Source organism: Suricata suricatta, chromosome 3 (genome assembly GCF_006229205.1).
Source record: "Suricata suricatta isolate VVHF042 chromosome 3, meerkat_22Aug2017_6uvM2_HiC, whole genome shotgun sequence".
Taxonomy (NCBI): Eukaryota; Metazoa; Chordata; class Mammalia; order Carnivora; family Herpestidae; genus Suricata; species Suricata suricatta.
In genome coordinates, this window is record NC_043702.1 from 164,819,050 (window position 1) to 164,835,628 (window position 16,579).

General features: G+C 37.7%; 1 non-coding gene across 1 annotated transcript; it reads left to right on the top strand.

The window, feature by feature from the left end:
* The first annotated feature begins 12,033 nt into the window (after nt 1–12,033).
* Nucleotides 12,034–12,139, top strand: LOC115288794. The gene has a single exon (XR_003907193.1). It is a non-coding gene; the product is annotated as a U6 spliceosomal RNA (small nuclear RNA).
* The last annotated feature ends 4,440 nt before the right edge of the window (nt 12,140–16,579 follow it).

Below are 16,579 nucleotides of genomic sequence, written 5' to 3' on the forward strand. Positions count from 1 at the left end.
GGAGACTTAACCAACTGAGCCACACAGGAGCCCCTCAATAGTTGAAATTCTTAGGCTATTTTCTGGTCCCTTTGTTTTATGCTTAGAAGTTCGCTTATCAGTCTATGAAGGTCTATTAGGGTTACATCCTGGTCTTGTTAACTTTTATATCCCCCGCATCTGGCTTAAAGGCCAGCCCAGAGATGGCTGAGTAACGTGCTCTGGAATGGATTGGCCAAACATCATTGTCTGATTTGCACTTTCAGCCCCCAGGAGAAAAAAGAAATGAAAGCTAGATTGGTGAGTGTTATGTTATTTCTTGCTGATTTTTCTCTATGTGTTTTTGCTCTCCCACTAGACGGGATATTTTCCGAACATATGGACTGGCTTGCAATTAGTGGACTTCAAACTTCTTAACTTACGTTTAAAAAAAGAATATTGAAATAAATACCTCTGCTTATTTTTATCTGACACTTAAAATTTTGCATAAGTTAAACAATACTAAGGAAATTTTTTTCTTCGAAGTTTTATGTAAATTTCTAGTTAGTTATCATACAGTGTGCAGTATTGATTTCAGGAGTAGAATTTAGTGATTCATCACTTACATACAACACCCAGTGCTCATCCAACACTGTCCTCCTTAGTGCCCTTCACCCATCCAGCCCATCCCCACTCAACACCCCTCCATCAGTCCTCAGTTTGTTCTCTATCATTAAGAGTCTTTTATGGTTTGCTTCTCTCTCTTTTCCCCCCCTCCCATATGTTCATCTGTCTTGTTTCTTAAATTCTACATATGAGTGAAATCATATGGTATGTGTCTTTCTTGGACTGACTTATTTTACTCAGCATAATACAGTCTAGCTCCATCCACATCCACGTCATTGCAAATGGCAAGATTTCATTCCTTTTGATGGCTGGGTAATATTCTGTGTGTGTATATATATATATATATATATATATATATATATGCATCATCTTCTTTATCCATTAGTCAGTCAATGGACATTTGGGCTCTTTCCATAATTTGGCTATTGTTGACAGTGATGCTATAAACATCAAGGTGCATGAACCACTTTGAATCTGTATTTTTGTATCCTTTGGGTAATTATCTAGTAGTACATTTGCTGGGTCACAGTGTCATTCTATTTTTAACTTTTTGAGGCTAAGGAAACTTCTTGTGTGTTTCCAGTATTGTATGTTTCCAGTATTGACAGTTAATATAAGTGATTATATCACTCTTTCAAATATGTCTAATGGGATTTTACATAGCAAGGCGATTCTACCATTATCTACTTAAAAATACACAAATAATCCTTATTATAATGGTTGGAATCTTTACACAGTTCCTTGTTTTTCCCCTGAACTTATATTTTCAGTTCTACTTCCCTCACAGAATTTTATCCTAGTTAAATAATAGTTTTGTTGTTGGAAGTCATTTATTGAACACCTTATTATTCTTCTAAGCAACATTATACATTTAAAATGTTTGATTTTAATTTTTTTTCTTTTTTTATGTTTTTATTTATTTTTTTGATACAGAGCGAGACAGAGCATGAGGGGGGAGGGGCAGAGAGAGAAGGAGACACAGAACCGAAAACAGGCTCCAGGCTCTGAGCTAACTGTCAGCACAGAGTCTGACACGGGGCTCAAACCCACGAATGTGAGATCTGACCTGAGCCAAAGTCGAAGGTTCAACCAACTGAGCCACCCAGGTTCCCCATGATTTTAATTTTTAATTTAAATTATCTGTGATCCTAAGGATCCATGTTGGAAACTATTTCTACTGGACTGAATCATCTTCATTCAATCAACACCATTATTTATTCGTGCTTAGTCAGTTAAGAAAATTATATCACAATTTTATAGTTATTCATAATATGGCAATTCATAATTGTTATTCATACAGTAATACAAAATTTTATGGGCAGTGCATTTTTTAGTGACAGGAAATATTTCACTTTTAATTGTTCTCTTTATTGCCAGATTAAAATGAAGTTTGGAATCAATTCTACTTCTAGTTTTCATTTTAATAGATAGCATGAGATATCTTGTTCACACAATAAATTAGATGGGGATGAATCCCTTTTGACTTAACTGCTAAAATTCACATGAGAAATATCATCAGAAAAGATTTTTAAGAAATCATCAGATGGCAATCCAATTAAGTCTTTCTCCAATCTCTTAGTTTTTTTGAAGGCATCCCCACTCAAAAAAGATTATTAATCATACCTCTTCCTCTTCCACTTAGAGGCACATGTCTCATCTAATATATTTAGAAGATGTTGGAGGAGTAAACACAATGTGAACTCAAATATATCTTTTATCCCACATAATATTTTTACATAAGATTACTTAATCTTATCACAAATCTGAATGCACTTTTATCAAGACCTTGGAGCTGTGTGTGTAGTTTTATCAATTTATGAGAACCACCTTCCACATGACCCCAAGTCTCCAAATCAGATTAACTGAAAAAAGCCTAACATCATATTTCAATTCAAATAAATGTGTTCATTCACTTCCTTTTGACAACGCTTTCATTCATGAGTTCTTATTTTAAGATGCATTAGTAAGGCATGAAAGCTTTTCATGAGTTTTCATTGGGTATAAAAGGGTACAGCTGATTTATACTTATATTCTTTATATTTATAAATACATTTTACATTTATATCATATTTATTAAAAGAACAATGCATTCTTTGAAAACAGTGAGAAAATGGAAAAGACAAGATCATTAAGTAAAACTCTTTACCCCACTTGCTCTTCCATTCTAAAACAATCTAAACTCAGAACATATCGATTGAATGGGTTGATAATACCTGGTGTCTGATGCCACATTTTACTTTTATAAACCTATGCTTAAGATAGGGAAATACAAGAAGCCCTTTCACTGGTTTATGTTGCCTTTGACGGACACAGTTGCTTCCACAGATGCCAATATTTCAAATGGTCTGTTTGATAGCCAAGGGCTGGGGGGTCTACACCTTAGAACAACACACCATCATAAGGTTCAGTATCAGAAGTACGTCTGTCTTTTGTCAGCCAGCGGAAGGGAGAACTGACAGGAAATCTCAACTCCAGACATTTCCTCAAGCAGATGCCTTTTTAAAAGAACAGATACGGAAGTTGAGGATGAGAAACTAAATGCTCTTAGCATAACCCATGTTAGTTGTGCCTTGGAAAACATGTATCTCCATGGGTATATGCTTTAGCTGATTTCCCACTGTCTTATGCTCCTCTGTGTCCTCACCACTTAGCTTAATACCCACTGATATATGGCGACCTCTAAGTTGTAAGTTCCTTACTTTCACGAACTGGTTAGTTCCACAGGTTATAGATCGCATACCTTGTATGACGTACAGCTTATTCATTCAATTTTTTTATTTGTTAATTCAGCAAATACATCTATCACCTGCAAGTCAATGTGGCTCAGCAAAAGATAAAAGATGCATAAAGTAAGGAGATCATATTTTGTAAGAATAAGAAAGCTTGTCCATGAATAACTATGGTAGAAATTAGAAAATGATGCAAGTGGAGGGTTTGGGAAGGAACAATTAGTTGTGGCTTGAAGAATCAGGCTTCTTGAAGGACAACATGCATGAGTGTAGACATATATGCAAAGCTGGTACAACTTCTAGAAATGCAAACCAAAGGGTCTGTCAGCGCAATCTTCCTATTTGAAAGATAGCAGAACTTTACTTAAAATTTGTAATTCACGTGTTCCTACTTACATTTATGAGTGAGTGTACATAAAACCTTTAAAATGAAGGAGCCTATTTCCTACCTACAGAGTCAATGGAATCATACTTTATCATGACTTTTTTTTTCCTCTTGAAGGGCATACGTATCATAGTCTGTCAGTTTCATATTTATTGGGGGAATGTTTTCAGATCCATCTTTCCTCACTGACTTGAGAACACATTTACTTTTATTTCATGAACTCTACTTCAACCAAAAAACTCTCTGATGCTGACTCAGCATACAAAGCTACATTTTATACCTGTCAGGCTGCATATAGATTTTTATAAGGTGAACAATGGCTGTATTTAAGTACTGATGTAGTAATCGTGAAGTCTTCTGGCAGTATCCTTTGGAAACAGAATCCATAAATTTTATTAGTATTAAATGTTTCTAATGGGAGTTGACAAATAGTTGAGTGGGATAGCATTTTCTCTGTACTTGGCAAAGACAGAGGGAAGAAAAAGTCCCTATTACACAATGAGAAATGCATTAATGCTCAAACCCATTCATCTCAATTTTGCACAAATATAATTTAAGACCTTTTACAACTGTTGGTGAAATTACAGTGTGCTGCAGGGAAGTTGCAAAATTTTTATGGGCCTAATAAAATTGTCATTGTAATTCCATTATAGGGTTCTGGGACAATATAGATACTTGTAATACTCATACTCCAATGCCAAACTGAGAAGGGGAGATAGTAAGCTTGATTGGAGACAAATGCTGAACAGGGCTAAAACTCAACCATGTTTGATAACAAAAAAATCTCCCTATCGGTGTTTGGTATTAAATGGAGTTGGATGGGTGACTAGGCATTTTAACTCGTTGGCTTTATAATGGAGTAGATAAACATTATCAAGCACTGGCTCTAAAATGAGTTATTGTTGAAATCATCATGGATTATCTCTAGATAAATTTCAAAATAATTTCCAGTTCTATGCTTCCTGCTTTTGCACTCAAGTCTGGCTTCAGAAATGTGCCCCAGGCCTTTCTCTGCTCTCCCTTTTAGCATACAGACAAACATCTCTTGATGTAGTTAGACTAAAAGCTTTGGAAAATATCTGACCAGAAATTTAACTGCTAGGGACCATGAGGTAAACAAAAAACCAAAAACAGCCTTCTTGCTGGGTATCACACACTTTTGGTGATGTCAGTTACAGGAGAATATATAAAATGGGTCAGCATGAAATCTTGAGGATTCAAAACAGAATATGCTGGATGTGCCCCAAAGAGAGTTGGGGCCTCTTCTAAAAGATCACATTCTCTGTCTATCCTTGGATTCATGTCTGAGATCCACTAACAGGATAAACAGAGCAAACATTCAGTTTCTCTAAGGTGGGCAGTAAGATAGAGCCATGCACTCCAGCTGTGAAAGACTTGACATTTACTCTTCCCTTTCAGGGTCTCAGCTGATGGCGGTAACATAAGCACAGTCCTCATGACCTCACTGGAGTAGTCTCTGCATTTGAACCCTCAGTGTCTCTTTCTCCCCTGAAAAGAATTAGTTTGACCTAAACCTGTTAATCCCATTCCCTTTAGTAGTGGTTGGTTTCAAAACAGTTGACCCTGGTGAGCCTGTGCTCTGTGAAGGGAAGTGTACTGTCTCCTGCCCAGAAAGGGCCCAGGAAAGACTAGCTCTTTCTTCCTAGCCTTTGGTGTGGCCCGCAGAAATGCTCAACCAAGTCACTGCAGGTGAGGATGAGGCAACACAGAGAGGAGATCTGAGCTAGGAGAGACATCGGAGGTTGGGGCCAGAGCCTTGATACCTTCTACCTTGAATCTGCCCTCCCTCTGGCATGCTGGGATCTGAGCCAGGGAAGAAACTTGGCTAGGGACAAACTTGCAGAGCTATGCCACTTGCTAGTCTACAAAATTTCTGGAGAAGTCTTACTCTCTCTGAGCCTTGGTCTCTCCATCGATGTAACAGGGATAAAAATGTACTTAGTTATAAAGCGATTGGGAGCCTTAAGTGAATTAATATATGTAGAGTGCTTGCAAGAGTGTCTGGCCCATAGTGGACCCTCAATAAATGCTAGCTATTCTTAGTTTCATTATGTGAAAGATAGTTTTCCTCATTGTTTCAACCATTTTGAGTCAGGATTTTCTGTCATTTTTTAAATAGAAATATTTAGCAATATTCAATGCACAATTGATGCATTGGCTTTGCTCAAAGGCTATACATTTTAGGAAGACTCCATTGGCCAACCTATTTAAAATCATACCTATCTCTAGTATCTCCTATCTTGTCTCTTGACTTGTTTTTCACCAAAGGACTTACCACCGTCAGATCTATAATACATTTTACTTCTTTGTTTATGAATTATCTTCTGCCATCCTATGAAAGTGTAAGCTTCATGGGGGGAAGGATTTTTTTTTGGCCTTTTTTACGGGTTCATTCCACCATGCCTGGATGAGTAGCTGGCACAGAGCAGGCAGTTAAAAAACATTTGTTGACTGAGTAAACATTGTATCATGTGATGCCTGGTAATATGGTACAACAATTAGGGTAGGCACATTTCTAAACCCTTGAGTCACAAGGGTGACAGAGGGGCAGCAAAGACAAAGTAACCTCATCCAGATGAAAAAGGGAAACAATTAGGTTGCTTCAGAAATTATTGGGCAGAACAGCCTATTACTTTCTGGGTCATGCCTTGACTCATTAGCATGTTTAAAAGATGGGTGGGTATGGTGTCAGAATGTGGGGGCTGGTGTGTCTGAAATCCAGAGGGCAAGTCAAAAGGCTGGGAACTAAGGCAAGAGTTAAGGCTTAAGTCTTAAAACAGAATTTTATCTCCAGGAAACCTCAGCTTGTGCTCTTTGCTCTTGACTAAATGAGGCTCACCCACAGTTTTGAAAGTAATATTCTTTATTTAAAGTCAACTGACCCACGTCTACACAATACCTTCATAGCAACACCAAGATTAGAGTTTGATTACATCGTTTTAAGTCATTCTCCAGCCAAGTAGATAGTTAAACTTAACCATCGCAGATATGCCAAGAAGTGTACAATACATCAGTATCCTGTAGTGGATCTAACAAAGAGCACCTCAAATACTCTTTCTTGGCATTAAAGATTATCTAGTATAAATGGCTCTAAATGCATATGATCTTTCAACATATATATTACATCAGTCAGTTTATGAGCCAGACTCCACTTGATTCTCCTGATACAAAAATGGCTTTTCTCATAGTAGTTTTCTAGTTAGACACTCAGTAATGGCTTAAAAACAGTACAAAAATATTTTGAGTCCCAGAAGTCATTCATTCTCACAAAGGTTATTTGGATCTGGCAGATGAGCAAATACATGAATGAACATTTATGTAGAGTGATCTTTTTATCTAAATGAATGTTTTGGGATGCTTGTCTTAGAGTCTGTTTGCCAATACAAACATTCATAAAGATAAATTACAATAATTGTTTCTTAGCTAAACTATATTGAGGTCTTACTACTATGTTCCAGTTATGCTAAGCACCTAACACAATTATCTCATTTAATCCCCACGGTAATCCTCTGAGGTAGGAGGTATTTTTGCCCTCATTTAACAGCTTAGTCCCAAGTCCTTCAGATGGTGAACCATTTCTAGTACTTCCAGTGTCTCACCCATGCACTCAAGTTCAAGTTTTTGCAGGACGGATTCTAAAGCGGAGTTGATTGTTAGATTGGCTGAGTTCCTTAAAAGCCATGCTTTTTATAAAAAGGCCTAAGGAGATTCAGTTTGGCTCTCCCAAGGAGTAATAAACCTATGTCTTTTCAACTAAACCCTTTACTGTGATGCTGCCAAAACCAAACACCTTGGGTTAGAAATCTACATGGGGATACGCTTTGATCAAAACCAGATCTGTCTTGTGCCTCACAAGTTTTAAATTTAGGGTTCACTTCAATGTTTCTTTCGATCTAGAAATGCATGATTTCATTTTAAGGAAAAAAGAAAACAATCGCTTTAATAAAAATCTTTATGAACAAGGTTCAGAGGGCTTCTTGGACAGCAAATGACTTTTACAAAACAACATGGTGGTGAGTTAAGTGTAAATGGCTCAGAAACATGCAGATCGAATTTCCCTGGAAGCACTCATGGGCTTCCAAAATTAATGGGGGAAAATACTTGGGCAATGTATATTTCAGACTTCATGGTTTTTCTTCTCTTTCTCGTTCTGTTGATTTTATTTTCTTCCACAAAACACTTCCTAGGGTGACTTCATCTCTTGTGGTCAGGAGATGCTGTCAGGCCGAGTTGTCATTAATTCTGATGCATTCTGGGTGGCCCACTCTGGGTATCAGCTGGGTTTCCTCTCTTACAGAGTTCGCTTTTCCCACTACTATTTGTCTTTCAATATAGGAAAGGTATAAAAATAAAAGCACGATTTAAAGTCTGTGCCAAGCTTTTAGGCCCTGTGAAAGTCCACTGTCCTGACACTGGAGAGATAAATGTGTGAGGTTCTTGTATGTTGAAAACTGATAAATCTTCCGTGCTTTAACTCAGAAGATACCACTACGGACATAGATGTGGTAGAGGGATTGATAAATCAAGGTTTGAAGATGCTTAGGAGGGACTTTTAAAAGGCCCTCTAACCCATTCCCAAGCCTCAGACATACCTCAATATGAAACATGACAGAAACATAATTATAGTCTCATTTCTTAAATATTGCCTTAGAAGAGTCTTCTTCAACATACTTTAGAAAAATATGTCTATGTTTTCTCCTATACAGAAGGTCCCATAAAAATAACCAAATTCCATTTTATAGAAACTTGTTTTTTTCTTTTCCTGTCTTTTGAAGGGAGCAACTTCTGGAACACTGGATTGGTATCCATGACTCTTTTTGTCCTGGCCTTGTTTAAACTTAGTTTAAATTTCTCTTTTTCAGAAGAGAACAATGCTGGCAATGGTATTTTGTGATTCTTCCTGCCATATACCCAAGCAACATCATCTCCAATGTTGCATGAAGGTATTCAGTTCTTTCCATCACAAGACAAAGTATAATAAGGAAAAGCAATTTACCTTGTTTAATGAGCACATAAGTAGTGAAAAAATGTGGTAGCAGCCTCTGAGAGCTTAGAGTTGAGTTGGAGTTACAGAATTCACATACATGGGTGTGTGAGGGTGATTGGCAAATCCTCTCTCCAAAGGCAACTATAAAACTGGACAAAACTGACAAATCCAACTATTTCTGGAACTCAGCCAAAAGCAGGCGACAATCAGCAGATCCTTCTGATGGAAACACTGCTGAACTTCAAGTATGAACAGTGAGTCGCTAATTCCTTGCTGGCTATACTTATTTCACCCCATACAGGGCCCAGCTGCATCTGCATACAGAATTTGGTGCTCAGGCAGGTCAAGAAAACATTCAGCTTCATTGTCGAGGTGGAAGGAGTGTCATTTGATTATGAATAGTGAGCAATGACTATGCTAAGCATGGTGGGAGTGAAAAGGTCTGCAGCCAGCAAGAAGGCCTGTGTTTCCTGCAGCCTGAAGTCACTATTGTGGTTATATATAAAGTCAAGAGTAGAATGCAATATGGTTAGTTTTCAAGCATAGCTAGATGCAATACATATGACCATTATAATATAAATGAGGAGAAAAGGAATGTGTTTACTGAAGTTTCTATATTTTACCAGACTTGTTAGTATTAATCTATGAATTATATTATGGTAAACTAAAATATGCATTGTAAGCTTTAAAATAGTCATGAATAAAATAGTATTAGAATAAAAATCATCAGAGAAATTTAAATGATACACTAAAAATATTTTTTAACACTAAAGAAGGTATTAGAATGGTAGCAGAGGTGGCTCAGTCAGTTGAGTGTCTGACTTCAGCTCAAGTCATGATCTGTGGTTCCAGAGTTTGGGCTCTGAGATGGGCTCTGTGCTGTCAGTGCAGAGCCTGCTTTGGATCCTCTGTCCCCCCGCCTCCCCCCTCCCCCATCCATCCTTCCCCTATTTATGCTCTTTCAAAAATAAACATTAAAAAGTTTTTTTAAAAAAGAGGAACAGAAGGCCCAAAATATAGGAAACATAGAAAACCAATAGCAAAATGGCAGGTATCAATCCAATGATATCAATAACTACATTAAATATGAAAGGTCTAAATGTCCTGATCAAAAGGAAAAGATTATCAGAATGGATCAAAAAGCAAAATCTGACTGTATTCTGAGTACAAGAATACATTTTAGATTCAAAGACAGAAATAAGTTGAAAGTAAAGGATGGGAAATGATATACCATGAAAGAGCTACAGTGATCATTTTAACATCAGACAAAACTGAGTCTAAGACAAGAATTATAACTAAAGACAAAGAGGGACATTTTGCAATGGTAAAAATGCCAATATATCAGGAATATCTAACAATTATAAGTATATGCATGCCTAAAAACAGAACCTCAAAACAAATGAGGCAAAACCAGCTAGAATTGAAAAAATTGATGACTTAGTAGTAGTTGGAGATTTCAATACCTTACTTTTCAAAATTGAAAGAACAATTCCACAATCAATCATCAAACAAGAAAGATTTGTGCTATACATTCAACCAGCTCAACTTCTGATTTAAGAGCACTCTACCCAGAATATTCTACTCTGTATTTCGCAAAATACACATCTTTTCAAGAACCTGATGTGATATGAATGTAGAAAATCCTCAGGAATCCATAAAAATACTAGAATTAATCTATGAGTGATATATATACAGAAAAGTGTTCCTATATATTAGCAATAAATAGTTTGGAATAAAATTAGCAAAACAATTTGATACTTAATAGCATAAAAAATCCAATGTGGTTAAGATGGTAACTCACCTCAAATTGGTGTATAAAGTCAATACAATCTCTATCAAAATACCAGCAGACGTTTTTGTAAAAATTTTAAAAAGTTCTTAAAGTTTATATGTAAATACAAAGGATCTAGATAGCTAAAACAAATTTTGAAAAGAACAAATTTGGAGGCATTACTTTGCCTGATTTCAAAACTTACTATAGCATCACAGTAACAAAGACAGTGTGGTATTTTGATCCATGGCACAGAACTGAGAGTCTGAAAGGAACCCATTTTATTAAAGGATAATTGATTTTCAACAAAGATGTCAAGACAATCAGTGGGGAGAAAATGGTCTTTTCAACACTAGTGCTGGGGCAATTGGATTCCCCTTGCAAAAAAACTGAATTTAGAGTCTTCCTTCACACCATGCGTAATAGTGGACTCAAAATGGATTATAGACCAAAGAGTAAGGGCTAAAACTATACCATTTCTTCAAGAAAATATTGGAGAACATCTTTGTGATCTTGAATGGCAATGAATTCTTAAATATGATCCCCAAAGTATGATCCATAAAAAACTGATAAATTGAACTTTATCCAACTTAAAATGTTTGTGTTACGAAAGACACTTTTAAGGTAATGGAAAGACAAGCCACAGACAGGAAGAAAATATGTGCAAGTCATAGTTTCAGTGAAGTACCAGAATCTATAATATATAATGAACACTTAGGACTCAATAACAAGAAGACAAACATGCTGATATAAAAGGGGGTGAAAGATTCAATGGGCATTTTATCAAAGAACATATTAAAACTGCTAATAATAATTCTGAATTAAAAAATGTCCAACACCATTAGCTGTAAGAGAAATGCAAATTAAAACCATAATGATACACTTGTGTATATCTACTAGGATGGCTATGAAGTAACAAACAGACAATACTGATAATTAGTCATGCATCACTGGTGGGAATATAAAATAGTACATTCACTTTGAAAAGCAGTCTGGTAGTTTTTCATAAAGTTAAACATAACCTTAGATGACTCAGCAATTTCACTGCTAGAAATCTACTCAAGGGAGGGGGGAGACATGTTCATACAACGGTATGTATGTGAATGTTTATGGCAAAAAATAGAAACAATTCAAATGTCCATCCAGTGATGAAGGGATTAAACATGGCATATTCACATAAGGCAGTACTATTTAGCAATAAAAAGGAAATAAAACCCATACTGATTCACGTTACAACTTGAATAAACCTCAAAAACATTATACTGAGTTAGAGAGGCCATAAATAACTATATATCAATGATGCCATATCTATGAAATTGCCAGAAAAAGCAAGTTTATAGAGATCGGAAGCAGATTATTGGTTTCCTGGGGGTGAGGGTGTTGTGAGAATAAACTACAAACAGGCATGAGTGTCCTTTTTGGAGTTTTGGGGAATATTCTATAACTGGACTGTGGAATGGGTTGTACAACTTCATAAAATGAGTGAAAACTCATTGACTTGGATATTTATAATGAGTGAATTTAAAACATAAAGCTATTAAATAAAAAAATACTTGTGCTTGCTTCAGTAGCACATGTACTAAAATTGGAATGATGAAGAGAAGACTGGCCTGGCCCTGAGCAAGGATGGCATGCAAATTTGGGAAGCAGTCTACACTTTCAAAGGCGCAGCTTAATAAACCCGAGTGCTACGAAAAAACCCTACAGTTCTACTGTGTGTATACCATTTACCAGACATAGTACTGAGCACTGGAAATAGAGGGAGACTAAGTCAGACGAAACACCTGCCTCTGTGGGGATTGTAGGTAGTGAGCATCATTAATGATTCTGAGCAGGTTGGCATTGCCAGCTTTTGAAGTTTCAGGAAAGAAAACAAAAACAATGTTAAATATACTGTAGTCCCTGCAAACCCCTCATTCCATGGAACTTAGATTGTAAGGGGATTTGGGAAAGATGAAAATAAGGACCCAAACACATAAATATATAACATTTTAGGAGGTGATAAATACTGCTAATAAAATAAGTCGAAGAAAAGAAATAAAAATGCTGAAGGAAGAGGTATTATGTTGTGTAGAATGGAAGTGGATGGGATCCCAGCTGGGGTAACCTTTGGCAGGGTACCTGGGAGGACAGGAGACAGAGAGCCATGCCAATGCCCGGGGAAACAGCATTCCAGGCAAAGGGAGCTGAGTCAGGGATGTGTGGCCTCTCTGAGGACTGGCAAGGAGGTCAGTGTGGTTGGACCAGATTGAGTGAGTGGAGAGAGGAAAAGATGAAATTAGAGGGAGTTGGGCTGGATCCATTAGGGCCTGAAACACATCGTATGACTTTAAATTTTACTCTGAGTGAGCTTAGGGCCACGGGAAGGTTTTGAGCAGAGCAGAGAAATGATCTAACATGTTCTAATGCTTCATGGGTGGAGAACAGGCAGTGGACTGCAAGGTCTGAGGCAAGGCCCACCATTTGGAGGCTATTTGAAGACACGTAGGAAGGGAGACGCCAACAGTTCAAATCAGGGTGACATGATGAGAAGAGGTCCTGGGATATGGTGACTAGGGAGGCCACAGTATTTGCTGCTGGATCAGATGATAGGTAGGTGAGAAAGAGGAAAATCAAGGATAAGCTCAAGAAACTGGACCATGTTATGGAACAGACGTCCTTAGGATGGGGTAGCACCTTAGTCTGGTACTACAAGTACGGTCACATAGTATTAATTGCTACCATCCTGATGGAATAGAACAGCATCTTCGTACCGTATTTAAACCAGATTACAGACAGTGGTTACTTTGTGAGTGTTAGTTTTTGCCCCTGACACCATCGTTACAAAAGGTTTCCACTGCGATTGCTTAGGAAACAGTAAAGCCAACCTTCAAATTCCTGACGTCTTAAACATGGCGGTTGCGTCTGTATTCCATGACCTCTCCAGTACCTTCTCCACCAGATGGCAGCACAGGGGTTCAGAGGCCTTCAGCACAAAGCCACCCTCCTTAATGAATATAAACGAAAAGCTTTAGGCCCCGTTTTTTAGGCGAGTCAGACTTCTAGTCTCCCTCCTATCTTCCCTCCCCCAGGAGGGCAGCCCCTTCCAATAATCAACCTCCTAGACCATAATAGGAGCTTTTAAAGTCATAATCTCTTGTCACATTACTCAGCAGTCTCATCCAAGCTCAGGAAACCATTTCCTGGAGGCCTCTTTTTTATTTGTGTTCATTAGCTCCACTAATACATTCTCTTGGAAACCACAGTTTAATAAATTTCATAGCGCATGACCAGCGGACTTAATGAATATTAGTCACTTGAAACAATTTTTGTTTATTCAGCTTCTCTTACCTCTCCTCCCTTCCCTTACCCCAGACCTCGCTCTGTGGAATGATAATAATACGCAGAGAGCTGGCTGGCCTCAACAGACTAAAAACAAGAAGTAAAAGGATCTTTCTGAGCTCACACCTGTTTTAAGATTTGTTATCCTTAAAACGAAAAGCTGTAGGGATTCACTCGGCTCCTTCCTTGTAGCTCCCAGTGGACCTCGCTATTAAACCACAGGGAGCAGCCCAGCCTCCAGAGCACTTAAAAGTACTTATGTCAAATCCATCCCATTCTTCCGGCCTCCGCTCCTGAATCCAGCCACCATTCCCAGGGGCTGGAGCACATTACAAGGCATTCACTTCATATGAATGGGCACAAACAGACTTTTTCACCATTTAGATATGTCTACATTTGCAGGCATATCCTGTAGACGGCCTGAAACAGCCTTAATTTCAATTTACTGTCTCCCCAAGGATCTTGCCATTCTCCCGAAAAGTGGAAAACTCACTGGTTGTTTCTCCTCCCCGACCTCTCACCCCCAGCCTCTGTCTGCCCTCCTCCTCTTTCAAGGAAAAAAGCAGCACTGGGAGGAATATTTTGCCCAAGATGAATAGAATGAAGTTTTGATGCTTCTAACAGTGCATATGATCTTTTATTTAAAAAAAAATACCAGCACCAGATTATCACATTTGGAAAACGTTCAAAGTCAGTGCACAAAACCCGGTGAATGATGTCTTTGGGTCCCTCTGGTATATGGCTACACAAGACAGCACAAAATTGTAGTCTTGAAGTTTTACATTGGTGTTCCTGTTGTGCCAGGGCTAACTACATTTAACTTTTTATTTTGGAAATTTTTGCATGAATGTAAAAGTAGAGCTAATAGTATATACCTTTGTGTATCTATCCTGAACTTGCACACTTTCAACCAATTTTCTATTATCTAATCCTCCTCACACATGTACACATCTTCTTTACACAGAGGTTTAAAAGCAAGTACAGATGTTACATCTTTTTCCCTGTAGACAGTTCTGTATGCATTGCTGACTGGTAAAGGCTTTCTACTTTCACTGTAATCACAGCATCAGTATCACACCTAAGAAAATTAATGAGAATTTCTTAAAGTCATCTAATACCCAGGTCTTATTTATTTTCGCCCAAATTTCCTCAACACGTCTTTTTATTGTTCAGAATCCAAGCAAGGTCCTGTCTTTGCATTAGTGATTTACCTTTAAATCTCCGTTGTTCTACAGCTTGTCTTCTTTCTCTCCTTTTCCTTTGTAAGTTTCATGGCATGGACTTGTTGCTGATATCCAGATTTGTGGTCTGTATAAATGTCCCACACTATCAGTTTGACTGACTGCTTCCTTGTGGTGTCATTTCATTTGTTCTGTACTATTAGGGCGATTTCTGGCAGAGAAAACTTTGGCGGAGTCCTTCAGTCTTAAGTGGATTTGACTACTGGGGGCAGTTGTCATTTTGTTTTGCCATCTGGAGCTGATCTGACTCTTAATTCATTCAGTATCTATTAATGTGGTCTCATACTGAACCAGGCACTGTGCTGGGCTTTGGGAATCCAGCACCAATATGGGGGATTGGGATGCTGGATGACTGAAAAAGACGTGGGCCTTTTCCTTGTGAAACTTAATGGTTGTGGGTCTTAAGACACCATTTAAAAAGACACCTGTGTTGGGTTCTCATAGCACCTTCGTCAAGTTCATCAAGGTATCAAGGAAGAGCACAGAGGATGAAATGACAGGGACTATGGGCAGGAACTATGCCAGAAATCAGTATAGGAGAAGCCAGACATTAGTCCTCCAGGGCCTTTGGATTCCAGTCCTTTGATAAATCAATTTTGGATCTCAAACTCCATCACAGGTGGATTGGTACTGCTACAAGATTCAGACAACTTCTGAACTAAGTTAATATGAGTTATTAGCCTATGTTACAAAAGGAGTTCCTTAAGGGCCCCTTGATTGTGACACTTACCTCCAAGAAACCACTGATGAGTTGAAGTAATGATTACATTGTAAAGTATGGTGCACAGAAGAAAAACAACTGAAATAAGTCACACAAAACAAAACATACTTTCTTTGACCTATCGGTGTGTAATAAACTGATATTTCAAAATCTATTTGTTTTCTTTCTGTTTTAGTGCATTAAAAAAAAATGCTGGTTGTAACCCAGGCAATTAATATTATGACCCATCAATGAGTCAGGGCCCATTGATTCAACTGCTGACTTTAGGAATGACTTGGCTATTGGATAAGTTAGATTCATGGGCCACCAGCTTTAGCAATGCAATTGAGGCACACTTTCTTGAAAGTCTACCTCTGTGCCTTTGAATTCACATTTGAGGAAGGAATTGAGGTGAATATTTTTAGAAGCTATAAAGATCTACCTCCTATTTATTTTTTTTTTCTGGGTAGAACAGTTGGGAAACAAGATGGAGGAAGATACTTGGGACAAAATAAGAAGCTCAGGGATTTCAAATGTCTTATTTGTAAGGAAGACGATTAAGTTTGCTAAGTGGCTTCAATGTAATGGATGTTATTCCATTTTATCCTACGGAATTCTCATAAAAATATGATGGACTAGCTTCTACACCTACCAGCCACATATAAGAAAACTTGGTCTCTCTGAGATTAGATAATATGGTTGAGATGACAGAGTTAGTAAAAGATACAGACTACTAATCAATTGATAGGGACCATATCTCCTAGTGATTGGGGAGTGAGATTGGAGCCAGTATTCACTTTGGATCTTTGTTATGTCACTTACTGACTCTGTCAACTAGT